This window comes from Lissotriton helveticus, chromosome 4_1 (assembly GCF_964261635.1).
Source record: "Lissotriton helveticus chromosome 4_1, aLisHel1.1, whole genome shotgun sequence".
In the NCBI taxonomy this organism is placed as follows: Eukaryota; Metazoa; Chordata; class Amphibia; order Caudata; family Salamandridae; genus Lissotriton; species Lissotriton helveticus.
In genome coordinates, this window is record NC_136063.1 from 180,913,944 (window position 1) to 180,922,287 (window position 8,344).

At 56.2% G+C, this 8,344-nt stretch overlaps 1 pseudogene; it reads left to right on the top strand.

Annotated features, from left to right (window-relative positions):
- The first annotated feature begins 6,673 nt into the window (after positions 1–6,673).
- Positions 6,674–7,678, top strand: LOC144830017 (18S ribosomal RNA; annotated as a pseudogene).
- Positions 7,679–8,344: the final 666 nt, after the last annotated feature.

An 8,344-nucleotide genomic window follows, 5' to 3' on the forward strand; every position in this document is an offset into this window, starting at 1 on the left:
AAGGACCTGGAGGGAGCTTCACCTCACTCACTCCTTGTATGAAGGACCTGGAGAGAGCTTCACCTCAGCCAATCTTTGCATGAATGACCTGGAGTGAGCTTCACCTTACCCACTCCTTGTATGAAGGACCTGGAGAGAGCATCACCTCAGCCGCTCTTTGCATGAAGGACCTGGAGGGAGCTTCACCTTTACCCACTCCTTGTATGAAGGACGTGGAGGGAGCTTCACCTCACCCACTCCTTACATGAAGACCTGCAGGGAACTTCACAGCCACATTTCCTTTTAAAATTCTATATTTAGCTAACTGTGGGTATGAACTCCAGTTAAGGGTTGGTTATTCCCTTACTCTTTTCACTTGATTTGCAGTCCTGCAGCCCCACCATGACTTTCGGGATTTTCTGGAGATAAAACAATCCATTTCAGAGATAGCCAGTGGGCTCTGCTAAGCGCAACAAAGCAAATTATGCTGCATGTGCATATTCTTTGCATTTCGGAAGACTGTCTTTCCATATCTAAATTACAAGGACCCTTCTAAATACATTAATTACTGACTGACTATTTGCAAAGCGTTTTTGCCATTTCAATATCCCTCTGGTAATTGCAATTTCATCTAGACTCACTTAAACATCTTCAGTTATTCCCAAATAGGTCTAATATTTGTGTATGAGGGACATGTTACATCTGCGGCGACAGCAGATTGGACCTCCTGAGTGCCTCTAGTCCCAGAATCTCTTACATGTGGAGGCACTGCCACATTCGGAAAGGGCGGTGCCTCCTGGCACAAATGCACTGAAAGAGCTCACTGGTATTCCCGCAGTGTGGGACACGTAGGTGCTGCACCCAGGCAAAGCCTGGGCCAAGGGCGGGCTCGTCTGCGCCCTTCAGCGACTAGCAAAGGCTGAGCTGGGGATCCACCCTTTCATCTACTCCACCAGAGGTACTGTCACCCCTACCTTTTATATTTATTTTGGGGCAACCCTCTGCACAACACTGGCAAGCACAAGCCTACTGTCGCCCCCTCGGCGGCACCTGGTTCGAACATAGATGGATTTTTAATGCAGGCATTAAATTAGATTGAACTTGCTGAGAGCTGATTGTCGCTTTCTTAACTGGCTAATCTTGCTTCAAGCCCTTCATCAGCACTAATGGCTTCCAATAATCACCCTACCTGTGTCGGAATTACCACTATAGACATGAAGCCTTGCCCGACGTGGTTATGTCCGAAGTCTCTGATGTCCCCCCCCCCCCGTTTATTCTGCCGCTAGTAGTCAACCCTATAATTTATAATAGTGATATAGTGACCAGGGGCCAGGCTAGCAAAAGAAAAAAAGCATTCCTGAGAACCAAAGCTAAGAGGCAGTGTTGGGAAATTGAGTCGCAAGACTGAGATACCAGACCTCCTTCATTCTAAACTAAAGGTATGGAGCTGATTAGAACCTAGAGAAACCTTGGATAGATTCTTGGCAAAGAAAAAATAAACCTATGGTACACCACACTTACTCATTCCCGCGTACTAGACTTAGGTTAGGTACATTGGGGTAGGCGTATTTTAGAAGCACCAGTTGAGTACTTTTAGCCATTGTTAATTATGTATTTATTTATATATGGTTTAGGAACCATACAATGCTCTTACTGTATTATTTTATAATATTGTTCTCGCTGTACGCATTATACTTTACAGACTGCATTACGATTGTAGCAGTTCACTTTACAGGCATGAGGAAGAAGACTGTTCGATAAAACCTTTTATTGAAAATACCCGTCTCTCTATTTCTCTGCACCTCTGTAGAAACGAAGCATGCAAGAGTGACTGAGTGAAATACTTATCTATTGTTTCCACTACTCTAGAGATACATTTCTTATTCTTGGGAAACAAAGTTGTCATGTTTATGCGGTTGTCATAAACTAATCCCTTCTTGTGAATTCGAGAAAGTTTAGAGTGACCTCTGAGCTAGCTGGCATTCACAATTAAGTATAATATATGCGAGAGAGACCTAGTCGACCTCAGTCCTACGTCTAATCTATAGGATATATTATTCCAATGTGCGGAGCCTATTGGGAATATAGGAACTACACTATACTGGAGCCCTGCGCAGCCCCGAAGCCCCGGAGCCCCAGGAGCCCTGCAGCCCCCGAGTCCTGCAGCCCCGGAGCCCTGCTGCCCCCGAGCCCTGCAAGGGCAGGCAGGAACCTCCTGTGAAGGCTCCGGGCAGGCAGATTGGCGTTATTACGGTCCCAGCCATCTGGTCTCACCTTTCCCCTCGGCCATCTGGTCCACGCAATGCTTTCCAATGGGGCGACCAGATGGCCGGGCTTCCCTCGAAGTCCCGATGAGGGGCCATTCCCCTCCCTGATCCCAACCAGGGCTCCAGGAGGTCAGGCACATTCGCGCCCTGGGTCCCCTCCGTCACTCAGTGCGCGCGGGTTCCCAGAAAGAAGGGTAGCCTTCCTCCAGATTACTAGGGGCAGGATATGCCAGGACACCCCTCCTGGGCTGGCAGTTCTCTGCCGGGGACCAGATTGGCTGTGCCCGGGCATCACCTCCCTAGGCATCCGGGGCTCCCTCCTCCGGCCCGCGGTGTGGTAAAGTGCCCGGGACGGGCTCCACGGGTCCTGGGCAGTCCTTTCCCGGGTGTCCGGGCCCGAGAACTCTGGCAGCCCCACCTGCGCCTGAGGCCCTGCAGCCAGGGTCTCCGAGACCCCGGGAAGCCGAGCCCCTGAGCCCTGCGTGGGGAGGCGGGAGCCCTACCGCGAAAGCCTTGGGGTGGGCAGATGGAAGTCCTTTCGGTCCCGGCCATCTGGTCGCACTTCTCCCCTCGGCCATCTGGTTGCACCCAATGCTTTCCTATGGGGCAACCAGATGGCCGAGCTTCCCTGGAAGTCCTGATGAGGTGCCATTTGCCTCCCGGTACCCAGCCAGGGCTCCAGGAGGTCAGGCACATTCGCGCCTAGGGTCCCCTGAGCCTCGCGGTGCGCACAGGTTCCCAGATTGAGGGGTAGCCTTCCTCCGGATTACTAGGGACAAGGTACTCTGGGACCCCTCTCGGCCTAGCTGTCCTCAGCCCGCAGCTGGACGGGCCAGGATGCCGCCCCAGCCCTGGGACCGCCCCTGGGCCTGCCGCGTGGCAGGATGCATTGGATGGGGCCCGACCGGCCCGGGGAGACTCCCCCTAATGGGTTGGGTCCAGGGGACCCGAGGAGGGGTGGCTTCCCCACCCTGGGCTCTGTCCTGCCGCGTGGCAGGGTGCCTGGGACGTGGTCCGGAGGGTTCGGGTAGGCATCCCAAGCGCCTCCGGGCCTGGGAACCCTGGCTGAGTCCAAGGGGCCTAGTCGGGCCCCGGGTCGGGTGCTCTGGCCCTGGGCCCCGCCCCCGGGCTGCCACACTGCCAAAGACCCGGGTCAGGGTTCTAATGTGCCCGGGCAGCCTCCCCTTGCTTGGTTGGGTTCAGGAGCTCCGGCAGGGGCACCTGAGGGCCCTCGGGAGGGCGGCCTCCCCATCCCAGGCTTTGCCCTTTGTCCTGCTGCATGCCAGGGTGCCCGGGATGGTATCCGCGGGCCTGGGGAGGCTTCCCCCGCACCTCTGCTCCAGCCCTAGGCCCCATCCTCTAGCCTGCCGCTCTGCCAAAGGCCTTGGACGGGGTTCTGTTGTGCCCGGGGAGCCTCCCCTTGCTTGGCTGAGTTCAGAAGCTCCGGCCCCTTAGGGGCCCCGGGGGGGGGGGCGGCCTTCCCATCCCGGGTTCTGTCCTTGGTCCTGCTGTGTGCTGGGTCAGGAGCTCCGGCTGGGGCCCCTGAGAGCCCCGGGGAGTGCGGCATCCCCACCCCGGGATCTGTCCTGGGTCCTGTCCTGTGGCAGGGTGCCCGGGGCGGGTCCAGAGGGCCCAGGGAGGCGTCCCCTGTGCCTCCGGGCCTGGGAGACCCGGCTGGGTCCAGGGGCCCCGCCGGGCCCCGGGTTGGGTGCTCAGGCCCTGGGCCCTGTCCCCCGGCCTGCTGCACTGCTAAAGGCTTGGGACGGTATTCCGTTGTGCCTGGAGAGCCTCCCCTTGCTTGGTTGAGTTCAGGAGCTCTGGCAGGGGCCCCTGAGGGCACTGGGGAGGGCAGACTTCCCATCCCGGGCTTTGTCCTTTGTCCTGCTGCATGGCAGTGTGCCCGGGATGTTGTCCGGCGGGCCTGGGAGGCTTCCCCTGCACCTCTGGGCCTGGGAGCCCTGGTTAGGTCCAGGGGCCCACTGGGCTCTGGGTCAGGTGCACCGGCCCTGGGCCCCGTCCTCCAGCCTGCCACTCTGCCAAAGGCCTGGGTCAGGGGTCTGTTGCGCCCGGGGAGCCCCCCCTTGCTTCTCTGAGTTCAGGAGCTCTGGTCGGGGCCCCGGAGGGCCCCACGGAGGGCGGCCTCCCCATCCCGGGCTCTGTCCTTGGTCGTGCTGTGTGGCAGGGTGCCCGAGATGGTGTCCGGCAGACCTAGGGAGGCTTCCCCTATGCCTCTGGGCCTGGGAGCCCCGGCTGGGACCAGGGGCCCCGCCGGGCCCCGGGTTGGTTGCTCTGGCCCTGGGCCCAGTCCCCCGGGCTGCTACTTCACCAAGGGCCTGGGACAGGGGTCGGTCGGTCCCGTGCAGGCGTCCCCTGCTTGTCAAGGTGTCCACGGGCCCTAGGTCAGAGGGCCCGTCGGGTCCCCCTTGCATCCTCCATGGTTGGAGCCCAGCTGGGGCCCTGGGCCTCCGGTCCCCCATGCCCCTTCTCCTCCTCACTCTTTTGTTGGGGCAGAGAGTGACCTGATGGCTTCCCTTTCGTTCCAGGCCATCTGGCCGCTCAGATCCCCTCTGCCATCTGGTCACCTCAGATCCCCTCGGCCATCTGGTCATTCAGTCCCCTCGGCCATCTGGTCGCTCAGATCCCCTCGGCTATCTGGTAGCTCAGATCCCCTCGGCCATCTGGTCACCCACAATGCTTTCCTATAGGGTGATCAGATGGGCGAGCTTCCCTGGAAGTCCCGATGAGGGTCCATTTGCCTCCCCGATCCCAGCGAGGACCCCAGGAGGTCGGGTACTTTCGCGCCTTGGGTCCCGTCTGTCACTTCTTGTGCATGGATTACTTGAAAGGGGTTACTTTTTCTCCGGATTACTAAGGAGAGGGTCAGTCAGACCTCCGTGAGGTCCTGTGATTCTGAAACAGGGGAAAGCAGGGCCCGGGCCCGCCCGCCGGGGCCTCCAGGGGCCTGGGTACACACCTGCCTCTCATCCCCTTGCCGATGGTCCTTTTTCTCCTAGTTTGCTCAGGCAGACCTCCGTGAGGTCCGGTGATGCTGAGACGGGGAAGACAGCACCTGGGCCCGCCCGCCGTTGCCCCCAGGGGCCCAGGTACACACCTGCCTCTCGGCCCCTTCCCGATGGTCCTTTTTCTCGGAGTCTGCTTACCACGGGAGCAGGCAGGCAGAGGATGCTGAGCCAGCACACCTCCCCTGCGCAGGGTGACCTGCCAGGGAATGCCCCAGCTGTACTGGATCGATTGGGCACTCTCGGTCCATTTAGGGATGGACTGCTTGGCCAGCCTTGGCTGTTGTTTCAAGCAAAGAGCTTCCATCCAGCATGGACCGTCCAACTCGAGGGCCTGCCGCCTGGCGGGAGGCCCTTTGCCCAGCAGAGCGAAGGCCGAGTGGCCCTGGCAGCTTGTGCCCCCCAGTGGTCTGACCCGAGCAGAAGGGGTCGGGTGGCACCAGGCCCTTGGATGCTGCTGCCCAGCAGGTCTGTATTAACCCTGGGCGTAGTTTGTGAAGTAGCGCTATGCGTAGCTATGCGAAGTTCACTCCGCACTACGCGAGCTATGCATAGCTTCGCAAACTGCGTAGTGCACTGTGCAAGATGCTGTTCGCACTGATTGCTCAGTGCCAGATGCTTGTTTGCACTGTGCAATCAGTGTAAACTGCATCTTGCACAGTGCAAGCGATTGTTTTCTGCCGCTCTAGGCGATGTCTCCTCGAGCAGTAGCTTTCTCAACGCGGACTGGTAGTTTCTTATTGCGAGCGGTCGTGAACATACTCCACCACTCACAATGAGAAACCTGACCTCCCCACATTGAGAAGCTCGCCGGGAGGTTTATTTTCCATGCTTGTGATCGGCAACTTGATGTTGCTGATCGCGAACGAGGAAAAAGTCCCGCCGGGATGTGATTTCTCTTGCTCGCGGTCGCCAACTTGACGCTGAGGACCGCGAGCAAGTAAAAAATGACCACTGCACTGCGCTACACTACGCGTGTTTGCACTGTGCTACGTGCAATTCACGTAGTGCGAAGTAGCTCATACGTCGCAAACTACACTAGCGTAGCGTAGTGCTTTGCCCAGGCTTAGTCTGTAGGCCCACGCGCCACACTGTCACCCCTCTCTGCCCAGCACATCTCCACAGCAGCTCGGAACGACTGTTCGGAGGGGTGCTGCCGCCGCCAGGCTCCGGCACCCCTGCGTCTCGCTCAGGCTGCACCTCAGCCCTCTCTCCCTCTTGGGGGGAGATGGCTGGGCCTGCCGGTGTCCATGTGACTGAACCGCTCCACACCCCTCCAGCGAGCCCTCCCACTCAGGCGGGCGGGTTCCTTCCCCTGGCAGGCTCCCGAGAGATAGAGGGGTGCATGAAGGTTGCCTGTCGGGGAGATGGGCACGCGGCTCCCACCCCGTCATCAGGTGCGGCTACCTGGTTGATCCTGCCAGTAGCATATGCCTGTCTCAAAGATTAAGCCATGCACGTGTAAGTACACAGGCTGGTAGAGTGAAACTGCAAATGGCTCATTAAATCAGTTATGGTTCCGTTGATCGCTCCATCTGTTACTTGGATAACTGTGGTAATTCTAGAGCTAATACATGCCGACGAGCACTGGCCTCCCAGGATGCATGCATTTATCAGACCAAGACCCATCTGGGCTCGCCCGGCCGCTTTGGTGACTCTAGATAACCTCGGGCCGATCGCACGTACCCGTGACGGCAACAATACTTTCGGATGTCTGCCCTATCAATTTTAGACGGTACTTTCTGTGCCTACCATGGTGACCACGGGTAACGGGGAATCAGGGTTCGATTCCGGAGAGGGAGCCTGAGAAACGACTACCACATCCAAGGAAGGCAGCAGGCGCGCAAATTACCAACTCCCGACTCGGGGAGGTAGTGACGAAAAATAACAATACAGGACTCTTTCGAGGCCCTGTAATTGGAATGAGTACACTTTAAATCCTTTAACGAGGATCCATTGGAGGGCAAGTCTGGTGCCAGCAGCCATGGTATTTCCAGCTCCAATAGCGTATATTGAAGCTGCTGCAGTTAAAAAGCACATAGTTGGATCTTGGGATTTAGCTGGTGGTCCACCTCGAGGCATGCTACCGCCTGTCCCAGCCCCTGCCTCTCGGTGCCCCCTTGATGCTCTTGACTGAGTGCCCTGGGGGTCCGAAGCGTTTACTTTGAAAAAATTTGACTGATCAAAGCAGGCGGGTCGGGTCGCCTGAATACTTCAGCTAGGAATAATGGAATAGGACTCCGGTTCTATTTTGTTGGTTTTCGGAACTGGGGCCATGATTAAAAGGGACGGCCGGGGGCATTCGTATTGTGCCGCTAGAGGTGAAATTCTTACAACTGAAATACACGACCATTGTTCTGTGTGCTCTGCAGAGAGGCCAACCCACTGACAGGCACTGTGCCTTGCCTTCAGCCTCAGCGTCAGCATCAAAGCTCTCAATCAAAGCCCCTAATATACACCTAGCACAACTCAAAGTATACACTATGAAAGAGTCATTAGAGGTACTAAAAGAAATACAGAAACACAACATGATGAAATAGCTAATTCTCTTGAGGAATGCAAGATTAAATAAATCATGTTAAATAGGAGAGGAACTAAATCGCTGACATGCATTACCTTAATGTTTTTAACATTCATTGTTCACAAATCAATCCTTGTTTTTTATGTTTTTTTAATGTTAAGGGGATGAAGACAAGGCAGGGTTTAACGCCATAAAGCAGATAACTGCCTTTACTGTAAGCACATATTTCTCGCTGTGCGCTTGACTCAGATATTTGGATCGTCTACCCAACAGAACAAAAACCCTGCTCCTGTTTTTGGATCAATTTTGCGGTGAAACAAATACAGCAGGTCCACTTTTAAAGGGGCCAGCAATATAAAGCCAGGGCCAGGAGAGTCACAGTGGGGGAGGTTAGCGTGACGATGGGCTTCAGCACAATATAATTAATACAAGATTAGCATTCTAACACTTACAATTACTGAGAACAAGACACCAAAACACATTTGCTTACACCAACTCCTACATGTGATGAATGGGAAAGGGTGGGATCTATGCCTGTGAATGATTGATGTCCGGCA